Consider the following 15,082-nt stretch of genomic DNA (forward strand, 5'->3'; position numbering starts at 1 on the left):
TTTTGCTCATTTGTCCATCCAGAGATCTTAGGAAAAGAAACCAAACAACCACTGAATCTGACCACTTTTCGCTCTGTATGTCTGCGCATTATATAATCCCCCCTTCTCGGCAGGCTCCGAGGCTCCCCTCACACGGACAATCACTGTAGTGGATTCTCCTCGGGTCTTTGGAGAGCTTCAGGGTAGCGAGTGTCAATAGAAGTGAAGTGTGCGAATGTGAGAGATGATAGACTGAGGTTAAGAGGTGTCAACACAGAAAGAGAGAGGGCTCAAGGACTCTTCACCGGAGCCAGCCTGACACTCCGACACTCTCCTCAACCTCTCCTCTGATTAGCCTCTCTAAAGACGCCATTGAGACACATATACACACCATGTTGATTCTTGGACGCACACTTTACAAATCCCAGCCTCTTCCCTCAAAGTCGCACACTTTTGTGTGAGGCTACATTTCATCCGTGTGTCAGACACACATCAGTTCTGAGGTGTGGAAACCTGAAGATGTGTTGTTCACAGGCACAGAAACTCTCTGAAAGGTTCTGGCAGTCAGGAATGGATTTGTTACACCTCTGATGTGCTGTATATGTTCAGCCAAGTGTAAGACACAACAGAGCCTTCCCACAGGGCTTTGCACCTGTCAGGTGGTGTAGTGCAACATACAAAGTGCAGAACACACACCGACATACATTGTCACTCACATGCACTAAACCACTGCTTCAGGCAGGCGGTCTTTGTGACATTAACATGATCACAGCTCTCATGCACCATATATCAGTTTCCTGTTTAGTCCTTCTTTAGAGCCACACTCATCTGATTGACTCTGAGAAAACAGCACATGCTAGATATATAATCCTTATTTTGCCAGATGCGTACTCCTCAGCAGTTATTTCTTCACAGTTAACACATTAAAGAACATTTTATCTCCTGAACTTGGCTCCATATCAAAGGTGTACATTTTGTTGTGGCTCTATTCCAGTTCGATCTTTCGTTAGTTAGTTTTGATTTGAATTTAATAAGCTAAATTATCTGCAGAGTTCGGCTGGATTGATATGAGTTTATGAGGAGCATTTAATTGGTATTTTCTTTTCTGCTGTTATAGTCATGTGAGATAGTTTAGTTTTTAATCTGCTGTGGTGCTCGCAGCATTGAAAAAGCACAGGTAGGAACTTCAGCAGCAACATGTCCGTCCTTTAGTTGTGCAAAATTCTCATTTTAATAAGTAACTCACATGTTTGATATACACAGAGTGGGGTTTGCAATGCATTTATTAATACCAGCTGAACAGTTTGAATGAATATTTGACTACAGAATATCCCTAGCTGCATGGACTCCATAGATTTGTTCAGACCTGATAACCCATGTTTATCCCTGTATGATCTTCATGTCACGTCAGGGATGTTTTGCTTTATCAGTCTTCAAGTGTCCATAAATGCTCAGTGGGGTTGAGGTCAGGTGACTAAGAAGAAAAGTCCATGACATTTAGCTCTTTGGTCTTCTTTGGTCTTCAGGTAGATCTTCAAAGTTTTTGAGGTATGTTTGAGCTCATTATCCTGCTGCAGTATGAACCCTTCTCTGCAAAGATGCAAATATGAATTTGGAGCAAGTCTCTGAAGAATGGAGTGCTGCTTCTCCTTGGTCAGAGTGGAGTCGACTCAGTGCAGGTGTCCAACTCCAAGACTTAAATAGTCTTAACTCGATGTATCACTGTGTGTTTGATCCACTGCAGTATCATGTTCTCTCCATACACCCTACATACTCTTCTGTTACTGCCACAAATCTCTAACTTGGATTAATCAGTAAACAGAATGTTTTATCGTCGCCCACTATGAAATGCTGGCATGTCTGAGCCCACCTCAAGTGTTTGGCCTCGTTTCTCCTTCTGAGAGATGGTTTAGATACACTGCATGTCCTCTGAGAATACGACTAAGCAGCATCTTTTTGACAGGATTTGAAATGAGTGGTGTCTTGCGTTCTTTATTTAGAAAATGTTGTATCAGTGAGTAAGTTGCTTTTCTATCTCAGTCAACAAAGCAACGGTGCTTCAATGGAAGGACACAACTAAAAGAAATCTGACCTTTTGTACAAACGAGTTACCGCAGTCAATATCACAAAATGTCCTATAGGGTGTGTACACAGTATATAAATCCCAACATTTTCCCTTTCAGTGACAGCGTCTATCTCAACTCCTATTTTATTAATTTGGAAGATAATTCTATTAAAAGCAGCTTATATTTAGGGAGGAATTTTGCATCCGTTATTTGACTTGAAACCAAACAGAATCTCTCATACCAGGAGTCCAAACCACGACAACATATAAACCACATTATAACCACAGCCCATGTTGTTCCACAGAACATGCTGCACAGTTTTTGGAGAGACCATTTCCTTAAAAGTAAACGGATAGTTTTAACGTATAAGTATCATATTAATGCAGAATAACACCATAAGGGTTGACTGACTTAATATTACAACCTATCTTTACTTACCAAGCGCCTCATTAATTCACAGGATGCTATACTAACACTGCATGCTATGCTCATACACCAAAGTGAAATACTACCTGGAACAAACCTTTAGCATCAAGGTGAGAGTGTGTAGTATCTAACTGGGGTTATCAAGTGGGCACCTCCCTTCACCAGCGTTTCATCACGTTAGGCCCATGACACCTCATGAAGACTTAATAGCAGGCGTCCCAGGACTACTCCCCTCAATACTCACATCCACTAAACCTGCTCTACCTTTTTTTTTTACATATAAACTACCGTGACTTGTACCTATATACATTGGCAACATTATCTTTGCTCAAAGTCACAAGTTCATACCTGCTACGCATATTTTAAAATGCAAATAAAATAAACCTAAAACTGCACACAGTAGTGGGAGTAGTCCTGGGACAGCTGCTATTAAGTCTTCATGAGGTGTCGTGGGCCTCACGTGTTGAAACACTAGTGAAGGGAGGTGCCCACTTGATAACCCCAGTTAGATACTTAAAGATAAGTGATAATATATGCTTAATGGTGGGTATAATAATACTTTAATAACTTATAAAACAATCCATTCCCTAAAAACCTTCTGTATAGCTGCCATCTCCATTTTCCTATTGATGGGCCCTGCTCTCACTGGTCTTTAAATGCACCGTAGGCGACATGTCACATGTCACCACATACAGTCTGATTTAAGTGAACTGCTGCTGAGTTCTGCTGGCATTGGCTTGACTTTGTTGTTTGTATAGTGAGTTTGGTTTCTGCTTACTTACAGGAAAGGCTTAATCTCTCTTGTGGCAGACTTTAAATCCATACTAATTCTGTACACTATAACGCACTAATGATCATATGGTGTTTTATAGTAACAGAAAATGATACGTGCAACTGCCAATTAAAATGAACACAGAGAGAGCAAAATGTCTTATATTTAGATTTCCTTTCTGGAGCTCACCACCTCCCAAGAAGCTCTTTGTTTCTTTTGTGCATTACGTTATGAAAAAAACACAATGCCCATCAATGGCAAACTCAAAAATCAACCATATTTAGCGTGCATGCTGTCTTGTTTGAGAATGCAGCACCTCATTTTGTAATTTTTGCTATATTAACACACCACATACTCAAAACCTGCACACAATTACAGTGTTTTATTGATTTGAGACACAAAGGCGCTTCAGCTTTAAACAACCTGCTATTTGAATTTTTGACTTTCTTGCGTCAGTCCAGTTGTTCTAAATACTGTTTGTGTAAGTGTGTGTTACAAGGTCGTTTTATTCAATGCGGCCGGGCTCAGTCCAGCTTTTTTGTACTACTTCACTATTAAGCCTCTCTCTGTGACATGCCCTTTCTCCATCACTATTTAGCATAACGCAAATGGCAGTTCTTAAGTGACCAGACCAAAACTGTACAGAAATAAAGATATAACACACACACTGTGTGGGCTATAGATTGCAGAAAGTGAGAACGCGGCATGAGTCAATACCTAAATGAAGAAAGATGCTGATGTGAACACAGATATATGAGTCATATCTGTAAGAGTTGACATGCAGGCAGGTTCATGAATCTTAATAATCAGAGATGAGAATCAAGTAGGTTGAATGGTATTCGCAAGATATGTCAACGTAACGACATGTGGGTATTTAAAACAAATGGTCACGTTGACAGCGACGGATACAAGACTCTGCTGCCAAAGACCATCTCTCTCTCCCCCATCCCCTCCCTCTCCTCCTCAAACCCTGTGAGGTAGAAACTAGGGAGATGTGAAGAGGTGGGGATGGAGGGAGATAAGCTGAGGTGGAGATAGAGACAGGTGAAAGAGGCAAGGGTCATAGCACATGCTCCTCTCGGCCTTCTCTCGCCAATGTTGTTTTATTAGCCCTGTCAGATTGTAATTTGCCCATCGGTAAACATACAGAACGGGCTTAATTAAGAATTTTTGAACGGGGATACGGTCGAGTCCGGAAACATTAGAGAGATGCAACCGGGTGTCGTAAAGATTGATTGAGACAGAGGATGGAAGGACGTGGTTAGAAACAAAGGGTGGAGGGAGGGGGGTGGGAGTGCTGTGTATGTTACAACGGAGGGGTATTCTTGTGTTGCTCAGGGCAGTAGGGCGAGATAAGTTTGGAAAGATAGGGCCCAACGATTTTTAATGCATTAACAACCCGGCAGTGCGAGGCAATAACAAGGACGAGATCGGCGTTAAAATGTTTGACATCCTGCTTCGAGATCAATGCATCCCGGACAGGGCACACAGACGCAGGCCGCACATTCACCTCGACTACCGGCACAGATAACACACACACACACACACACACACACACACACACACACACACACACACACACACACACACACACACACACACACACACACACACACACACACACACACACACACACACACACACACACACACACACACACACACACACATGCACACATATAGCCATATAGCAGTCTGAGCAGGGTACAGAGCATGTGGGTGGGTGCATGAGTTAACAGCCTTCGAACCTCAGGGCGATGTGTAGGAAATAAAAAATGATACCTATATCCATAACAATATCCGCAGGTAAAAGCATCTTTAAATCAAAACAAAGAGAGGGAGCATCTGGAGTCGATTGGTAAGAGCTGTGCGCACTATGTAAAAGGCCAGCAAACTGAAAGAGTAATGAGCCTATCCATATCTCCCTGTGGACCTTAAGTTTGCATTCAATACATTATTTACAGCTGAATTTTTACTGAGGTATAGGTTTCTCTCAGGGGTGTTTACAGAGTAGTGCTCTAACTGCTCTCCACCGCAAGTAGTTGAGTTGAGCAACATCTTGAAGTAGTCCTTGTTTTTACCCGCATTTACAAGCCTGTACGGTCTGTGCGACATGCACAATTAGTTCTGTCGACACGTTTGTGGGCGAAGAACATGTGGAAGACATAGGAAAATAATCTTCACTTTGTTTGTTTACCAGATATGGATTAATAAACCTTTAACATGTACAGTGTTTTGGTGCGCAAGCGTGGAAATTATTGTAGTTTGACAGGGAACTCTACGGAGGAACTTTCAAAAATAGTAGCTGAGTTCTGAATCGCACACTTTTTCTTTATAATTTCAGTACGTACTGCAGCTGCCATTACAAAGTATGTACTGTTGCGGCAGTATGATTACAATTGGGAGATACCACATCATAAAAATGTGCCTTGAACTTTGACCCTCTTGGTCATATCCGTCACCATCTGTAGGACGACATTTAAAGTAAAAGGAAATAGGATGCGATTTTGAACAAGTATGCGTCTTTTTAATGCCTCTTCTTCTTTTATCTTTTGTAAATTGCAAACGGGTAGAGCATTAGCACCAACAACTCTCTTGATGGCTCAGTCAATGTGATGTTTTTTTTTTTGCTGCACAGAGGATTGTGGGTCAGAACAGCAAGAGCAGCATGCTGGCCTGCACACTGCAAAATAGGACCGGATGCAGTAGGTCATCCTGGTACTTTTGGCATACTACATTTTTAAATACTATGTATTGGGACACGCTGAATCATTTTTCTGGCATACTAAATGGTATGGTAGTAAGGGTATTCGAAAGCACAGTTAGTTAAAGTGATACTGAAACAAATGCAGAGACAAATCTACATTTTCTGTTCTGTTTGCACTTGAATAAAAGTGGATTAAACTGAAACAAATATGACTCTCTGGGCTTTTAAATGATCAAATCTTTGTTGAGGTTGAGTAAGGAATGAAACTGATATTATTCCTATAAGAATATAACAAGCTCCACCCTGGTCTGTACACAGGCTACTGCTTGTTAAGGGGTTTTACCACGTGGGGAAACAAAAAATTAAACAATGCATGAATGCATAGTTTTGGGCGCTATTTACATTCTCTGGTAAAAGTGACCTAATGCTCATACTTAGCCCACATATGGCACAAACCAAATGTGATGAGAACACACTGTACACATGAAAAATGTTATGTGGGGAAAATTCTGACGTGATGAAGCTACCTGCGGTTTTAACATCTGTCTAAATACAGAACGCAGAAAGATTCACTTAAACTGTGCTCACTTTTGACCATCTCTGGTGTCTCCCAACGTGCCCTGCGGCTTGAGGTTCTGTTCATGTTTAGGCAGCATTTGTAGGTTCAGTTTACATCTAAGTTCAGTTTTATGTGGATGACTTTGAGTGTAAATTCATGAATTGGATATTACTTCATTTAAAAAGTTTTCAAAAAAAGAGACGTAAATTAAACTTAAGCTTAGATTTGCTAAAGTTAAATTTAATGTCAGATGCAGGATTCTGGTGTGAGTCTGCGTGCTCTTTTTAAAGCAGTCTTCTAGATCTAAGGGATTTTTTTTTTTTACAATAAGCCCCCCTCCTCCTCTTCTTCCAGCCAGAATACACACAAGCTGCTGTAGCCTGAGAAGTCCCTGCTCCCTTTGTCTTTGTAGTTCAGCAGCTCCCGTCCAAAATACTGTAACTTCTGGGAAGCGGGGAGGTCTCAGTTCTCTGCTCAGAGAGCAACACAAGCAGAGACTGTTTCTCCGTCTCTTTATGACGCTCTCTCTCCCTCGTTCTTTGTCTCTCGCTTTTCAAATAGACTATTTGTCATCTCTGAAATAGAGCATTTTAAAAATTCAACCTGGAGCCAACCCCCACCCTAACTCCCCTCTATTCTCACTCTCAATTCCCCAGACTCTGGCCAGCAACGATCAATAGCCTATTGATCAACTCTCTCCATTCCCATTACACACCAGTGCCAAAAGAGCCAACCATTTTCCCTGAAAAGCTGGTCTGAACCATATTTGCAATGGTAAGGTTTCTCTAATTTTAGTGGGTTATTATTAAATGCGTATAGTGTGTGAGTGCTTTGTTGCTCTGTGATACCGAGAGAGGAGAGTGGCTGAGAAAAGACCTCAGGAAAAGCAGTTACCTTTTAATTGAAAGGTATTGCACTGAGGTAAAGGAGAGTATGGTTTTCCACTTAAGTAAAATAGGAAAGGTGAGAACATTACCACATATGTAGAAAGTAATTCTTTTCCCAGTTGTTTCTACTTCATTTCTCTCCCCCGCCCTCTGTCTTTCTCCTCTCTCTCTCTCTCTCCATAGACAATGCTACGGGCAAAATCAATACTGGAAAGAAAAAAAAAAAGAAGGCATATTTTTAGCCTGTTATTATATGAGCTGGATGAGGAAAACAGTGTTTGTGGGAATGACAGAAATGCCCAGGTGCTGATAAGAGAAAGATTGGGTGGGAGAGATGCAATAGAAGTGAAGGAGTGAGAGTGATGACGGCGGGCCGTATATAAGGGAGTCTAATGGAGATGGATCAAACGAAGGTGGAGATAAGATGGGGTAACTGTGAGAAAATGGCTGATGTCTTGACCACCGATGTATGTGTGTAGCCGGCAGGAGTATGGCTGAGAAAAGACGAGTTTTTTTAGAGGATGTTTAATCTGTAAAATCTGAACAAATGTGCATTATCTCAACATTTCTGGTCTCACTTTTCGTCTTTTGGGTCTTTGTCGGCCTGTCACATCTGAAAATGAACGGTTCCCCTTTCAGTCTAAATCACACTTATTGCACAGCAACGCAACAATGCTCCAACTACCTCCTTCTGCCGCTTTGCTCCACCTCTGTGCATGTTTGTGCTCTCTGTGGATCGTTGTATACTCAACATAGTCTGCACCACAGCCCTCACTTTCACTCCTGCCGCCAATGGCTTTCTGATGGACTCCCTCTCCCTAACCCTTTTTTCGGGCTCTCTCCTCTGCTGCTGTCCGTCAAGCTCCAGCCCTCCTTCCATTGGCTAGAGATGCAGTGTTGATCAAATGGCGGGCTGTCCAATTGGCCAGAGAGCTCGGGGGGGAAGGAAGGAATTGATTTATCTGTGGTATTAGGAGATCAATTAATCCCCATTGTGTGTGCCAGCACAGATAGTCCGATGTGTCTTATTTGGTATGGCTTGTTTCTGCTCGGCCAAGATAAGAGTCTCTCCCATCACTTCCCTCTATGAGCAACAAATCAAATCAAATCGAAAGGGATGACGGCAGGCAGAGGGTTCCTCCCCAGGCTGTGGCTGGCTGATCACAATAAGGAGATGCCATCAATATGAAAAGTATTCTGCGCAGAATAAATGCAGCTCATTTGAGGGCTGAGATGTCTGCCCTGTTGCCATGACAATGCAAGGTGGAAATGTAAACGTTTTAAATAACTTGACTCGTCTCATGACCCCATTTATGATTGATTAATGACATACAACTCAAATGACGCCAAAATAACAGCGCATACAGCCAGAGCTGCGATAGTTCGTCGGTTAAAGGGTGGGTTCACATTTTCACATAACTTAACTTGCATGCTTAAACCTACATCAAAAATAATTCTTAACAAATTTTGCCTAAAAACCTGTTAGCATATTTGTTTGACTTAAACAAAAGGATAAATTTTTACAAAAAATGTGGGGTTTTGTGTCTCATCACTTATTATTCAAATCTGCACATCAGGGCATGTAAATATTGTTTTCAAATACACTTGAAAGCCATCTTCGTAACTTATTACTTAGTTGGCAGAAAAATAACAAATACAATACAATAGAACACAATTTTAATTTTCAATTAACATGTAAGTCATTTTTCAAAGCTTTCAGTCTCTGAAAAATGAAGATTTCCAGCTTTTTTTGGGGGCATTTTCTTACGATTATGAATTCAATATCATTTGATTTTGGACAGTTGGTTGAACAAAATTAGCCATTTGAGGCTTGTGACGGGCATCTTTCACCATTTTCTGATATTTTATAGACCGAATTCTTAATCAATGAATCGACAAAGCATTAGGCGGGATTATCAATAGCAAAAATAGACATCGGTTGCAGCACTACATGCAGCATCTTTGTCTGTATATGACGCATATAAGGAACACTGAGAGCCCTGGAGGAAGGCATGTAATATACCGTACTGCACATTTCTGAGTGGGAAGGCAGTCATATAGCCAGGGGAGGAAGGGAGAAGGGTCAATGGACCGATACTTGCCGATACTCACTCCGAGATGACAGTGAAAGGAAAAGGTAAGAGAGACTCGGGCAGAAGTGGGTGCTAATTCCTACTTTTCAGTTTAAATAAAGATTGGAGCTGGATAAAAGCCATTAAGGGAGAAATCAGACAGGGCATGCTATGTAGGACAAGAGCTGACTGCAGGGAGGTGAGTGGTGGGATCGATACTCAGTCGATGCGCTCAACACCCAGCGCACACACACACACACACACAGAGAGAGAGAGAGAGAGAGAGAGGGGCATGTGGTATTGCCGGGCATCTGCATGTTTGTGTGTGCGCGTGTGTGTGTGCGTGCAGCAGTGACTAATGGAGAAAGAGAGAGAGCCCGGAGAGAAAGAGTGCATGCAATATACAATTAACTCTCTTTTGAGTGAGGGAATATTAAACACAGGCTGCTTGTGCAGACGGTAATTTGTGGTGATAAAAGTATTAAAGTAAAGCAGTTGGACAAAGACGGAAGGGTGGACGGCTGCAGAGATGGATTTATTTTCGGAGGCACAATACAGTTAACAAAGATAGATGTTTCAAAAGAGCGTCTTCAGTCCGAACTGGAGTCTCGATATGACTGCAATCACTCTGCATTCTGTCCTCCCCTCCTCTCCTCTCTTTCTCTTCTTCCTCTCTCCCTAGTTCTTCTACCTTCTCGCTCCCTCCCTCCTCTCTCTCTCTCTCTCTCTCTCTCTCTCTCTCTCTCTCTCTCTCTCTCTCTCTCTCTCGCTCTCTCTCCCCCTACCTCTCTCACCCTCTCTGTAGAATTGATTGACTATGTCTCCTCAATCCATCTCTCCCTCTGTCGCTTAGCAACGGGTGCTCTATCGGGTGTGGAGGGTGGGAGTTTCAGTAGGGGAGGGGTAGGTGGTTGGGTGGGAGAGAGGTAGGGTGGGGGTGGGGGGTACGGGTGGGTGGTGGAGGGGGTTAAGCAAAAGCCAATTGTACTTGATTCCACATCTATTCTGACTGATACATATTTCCCTTTCATACTTTGTGTGTGAGGTTTTACAACTTGGCTGACGATTATAAAAAAAAAAAAAAGATGGACAAGATAACAAAATGATACTGGCAGAAAATGTTTCAATTTATTCTATCTAAAAAAAACATGTGCTGCAGTTGTAGCGCACGCACACACACGGCACACACACACACACACACACACACACACACACACACACACACACACACACACACACACACACACACACACACACACACACACACACACACACACACACACACACACACACACACACACACACACACACACACACACACACACAAAAGAAAATGTTTGAAACCAGAGCCAGGATGACTAGTAGGTCACTGGTTCTGTTTTGTGCATCTGAGTGTTACAAATCCAACCAAGCAGTCCATCACTTTCCCTGAAGCTGTGTCACTGTTTAATACAGCGAGCCGTCTCTGTGAAAATATAAAAGCACAGCGGAGTGAGCCTGCACTTTAAATTTATCTACGCCTCCTCTTTTCTGTCTCAATAAAATGGACAAAAAAACAAGACAGAGAAAGGCAAAACTCCAAAACGGTATTTTGTTTCATAAACACATTTGTAGGACTCTCTAGGTCATCAGCTGCTGTGTAGGACACGGTCACCTTCAAAATATGCAGAATTATTACCATAGCGTTATGTTATACTAAATCAAAACAACAACATAAATTTGGGCTTAAATTATAACAATAAAACACAAGGAGTTTAACTAACCCCTGTGTCCATGAGAATCATTGTTGTGCATGAATGCTAATTTGAAATAAAAAGCTATGCAAAGTAGTCTATGTCCAACCCCTGAAGTAACATGCATAAGGGAATAAGAAAAAGTGTTGTGCAAGAAGCATTGTTCTGTTTTTAAGACCTTATCCTTTTGATCTACACTTAATGTCTGATCCCCTTTGAGGAAGATGTGTAGGCTATTCTTTAAGCCTAATAAATCCAGCGCTAGCAGTACTTAAGACGGGAAAAAGCTGTGCAGTTTAAAACCACGAGGGCAGTGGGAGAAGAACAATGAATAATACTCTTAACTAGCTTGTGAGATAATACATACACATTACAATCTATAATCATTCTAATCTGCAATCTATGAAGTAGAATAAATGTATAGACAGTTCAGATAGGCCTATAGGCTATGTAGAGGGACACGCACCCACATTGCAGACTATGATCCCTCTAATCCAGAGTCTAACAACATAGAAGTAAAAAAAAAACAACGTCTGTGCAGGAGTGAAAGATTTACATTCTTCAGAATAAACACATGTTTGGACTCTACAAAGAGTTATTTTGCTATGAGACATAAATGCATTCACACACACTGTTCCTCTCTCTCACACACACACAAACACACACACACGTCGCCCTGCTTATAGCTCACAACAATTATACTGCGCTTGTATCGTCAGTCAAATACAGACAGTCAATGTACAGTAAACAGAAGATAAAACATTAATTTTGTATTTATTTGCATTTATTCAACTCTTTGGCTCGGGTCCATTTAAAAATATGTATCATCTATCTATAAAGCCTACATTGGTTTGTAGGAATTTGGAAACATCTACGTAATGTAATTCTACTTCCTGCACAAACATTTATCAAGCAAAATAGCACACTAATTATAGGCAGCTAAATACAATTCTGTAACAATTATAGTTTACAATGCACACACACACACACACACACACACACACACACACACACACACACACACACACACACACACACACACACACACACACACACACACACACACACACACACACACACACACACACACACACACACACACACACACACACACCTTATTTCACATTACACAGTCAATGGCAAGCACACACTATGCTACACACACTCAAAATAATATCAACTTCCTTAAAACTCAAATTAATTAAAAGTGGATAAAAGAACAGACATACTTGTAATAAAATGTGTTGGGGTCTGTTCTCATTTATTTATTTTTGAAATGTAAAGTTTTAATTCTCTCCGTTTGCCCATGATCTAAAATATTTTTTCATAAAGAATATCATCCTCTCATCACTACACCGTAAAAGTGATCTATGGTTAATGAAATAAAAAAAATTATTAATTATCTAAATTGAATTTGGATATTTCATTATTACTCCGGAAGTGAAAATCCTGTTGTTGTTTTTTTAGGCCGAGCTCTCAATTGTTTTTTTTATTTTCTTTCTGTCAACACACCTACAGCTTCTCACTAACTCGTTGTGGCCTTAACTGCAAAAGTTGGAGATGTCCGAGAGAAACCAAAAAAGCAAGTTAATCCGTCTAACATTTAGTAATCCAGCCCGATCGGATCGATAGTCTATTGAATGTGTTTGTGATTAGTAGCTCTATTGATTGCAGTGACATCATGTGAACACGCCTGACTGATGGTTATTTCGCTAACAGCTTGTCAAAATTAAAATAAATCTGCAGGGCTTCAATGACCTTTATGACAAAATATATATTTTTCAAAGTGTTATTGTTTCAGATTGCTTTTCTTTTTTTAATAAATGACATGACAGAGACAGAAGAGAGGCTTCGTTTGAACACATTTGTCCTTTGCCAGTTTGGTCAAATGACAGATAATTGAACCCAGATATGTTTTTTGAAAGACGACACACTCAGGAGAAAATCACAGGAAAGTGTGGACAAGAATAAACCTACAAAATATAAACTAAAACACTTCTTTTTTTTTTTTTACTCTTGTCGCGCTTTTTTCTTTTAAAAACAAACGGCCATACCTTTTAGCTGCATTTTCTTTGAGTGTGTGCTTCAATGCGAATAATGTGTCTCATTTTAATTTACGATAAAAAAATTAAAAAAATATATATATATATCAAGAAATATCTTACCGTATTGATTATTGATCGGCCTTCGGGAGGGCATGCCAAGCCTGATTTGGCACCTGTTGTCCTAAAAAAAAAATTCAGAGCCGATACACAGGTGTATATGAAAGCGTCTATTTCTAAATATTTTTCATTTTGACTGAAACCAAGAGCGGAGAAGAAACGTGCGTCCAATTCTTTCTGCCAATCGATCACACTGCGGATAGATCGATATGGCACCAGGGCTATTGATCACCATGGTCCTCTATTGCTGCGCGCTTTCAAATGCAAATGTACCTAAATAATAATCTATGGCAACACACTAATTCCTTAACAAACTGCAGCCAAACGCTTTACAAACACAGCGATTCAATGTGCAAGTGATTCTCTTTTTCCCCGCAACATTTAGGTATTTTTTTTAATGTGTCTTCAGAGCTGTGCATGTGAAACAAACTGTTTAACTGTAGGCTGCCGTTTAAAGATTTAACAGGACAAACATGGAACATTTAAAATGCAGGGGGACATTGATCTAGCCTCTATAGCCTATTGAAACTTTGCACAAGGCGATAAGTTAATGAGGTTCTAGAAAAAAAAGATTAAGTTTATAATATTTGGACAGAAACATAACACTAAAAACAAAGAGTGTTTAACAGAATAAGTAATGGTCCCTGCTCAGAAGGTAAGTCGTGAATAATTTGAATAGTTTCAGTGTTTTGCAATTTATGTGAAATGTTTATGAGCATATTTGTCGATGTTGAAGACGTTTAGTCATGTAAATCCCCACCGCCCCCCTCCACACACACACACACACACACACACACACACACACACACACACACACACACACACACACACACACACACACACACACACACACACACACACACACACACACACACACACACACACTTAAAGTAGAGCCACGGGCAAACAAGGCAGATGTTGAGAGTCTTGTCTTCATGAAGGCCACATCAGTGTGTTTGAGTGTGTGTGTGTGTGTGTGTGTGTGTGTGTGTGTGTGTGTGTATGTCTGTGTATAAGTGTATGTGTGTGTTGGGATGAGAGCAGCAGCAGCAGCGCCCCGTCCCGCTGACTTGCTCAGAGGCCTGATCAATGCGACATTACTAAACACTGCTACTTAACTTTTGCCAATAGCCAGATTCAAGTAAATATACTTTAGAATACATTAAGCGTGATGCATCAGCCACGGAGTCATTCAAGAAGTCATGAAAAGATTAGTCTGTCTCTATCGAGTGATTCCTGGGAAAATAGACAAGCCTACAGGAGAGCTGGTCAAATAGAAAACACTCTCATTAGGATACAATGTTACAATTAAATAAAATATATATATATATATTTTCATTTTTTAATTTTTTTTTTAAGTTTGAGGGAAGTAAAGATTTAATTCTGGGGGCCTGCTGCGTGGAAATATGTTCCTGCAAGAAGGATAAAAACTGGTTTCACTGGATCACAATAAGTCTTTAAAAACAGAAGTAACTTAACAACAATAAGGATAATGTAAATAATAAAAATTAATGTAAGAATTTACTAAAGGAAAAACATAAATTGAATGCAGCCAAACAAGTGGATCACACTAAGCAAAATTAAAAGCTTATTTCCAGTGTAATGAAAATGTCCGTTGAAACAGAACAAACACATAATAGGACACAGAACTTGAGCCTTTTTATGCATTTTTTGGGGGACTATTGACCCTTCAGAAATACATTGAGCGATGCTCTGGGTT

Source organism: Brachyistius frenatus, unplaced genomic scaffold (assembly GCF_029030835.1).
Source record: "Brachyistius frenatus isolate BFR_SWC_R1_liver_20210118 unplaced genomic scaffold, ASM2903083v1 Contig_18, whole genome shotgun sequence".
NCBI lineage: Eukaryota > Metazoa > Chordata > Actinopteri > Embiotocidae > Brachyistius > Brachyistius frenatus.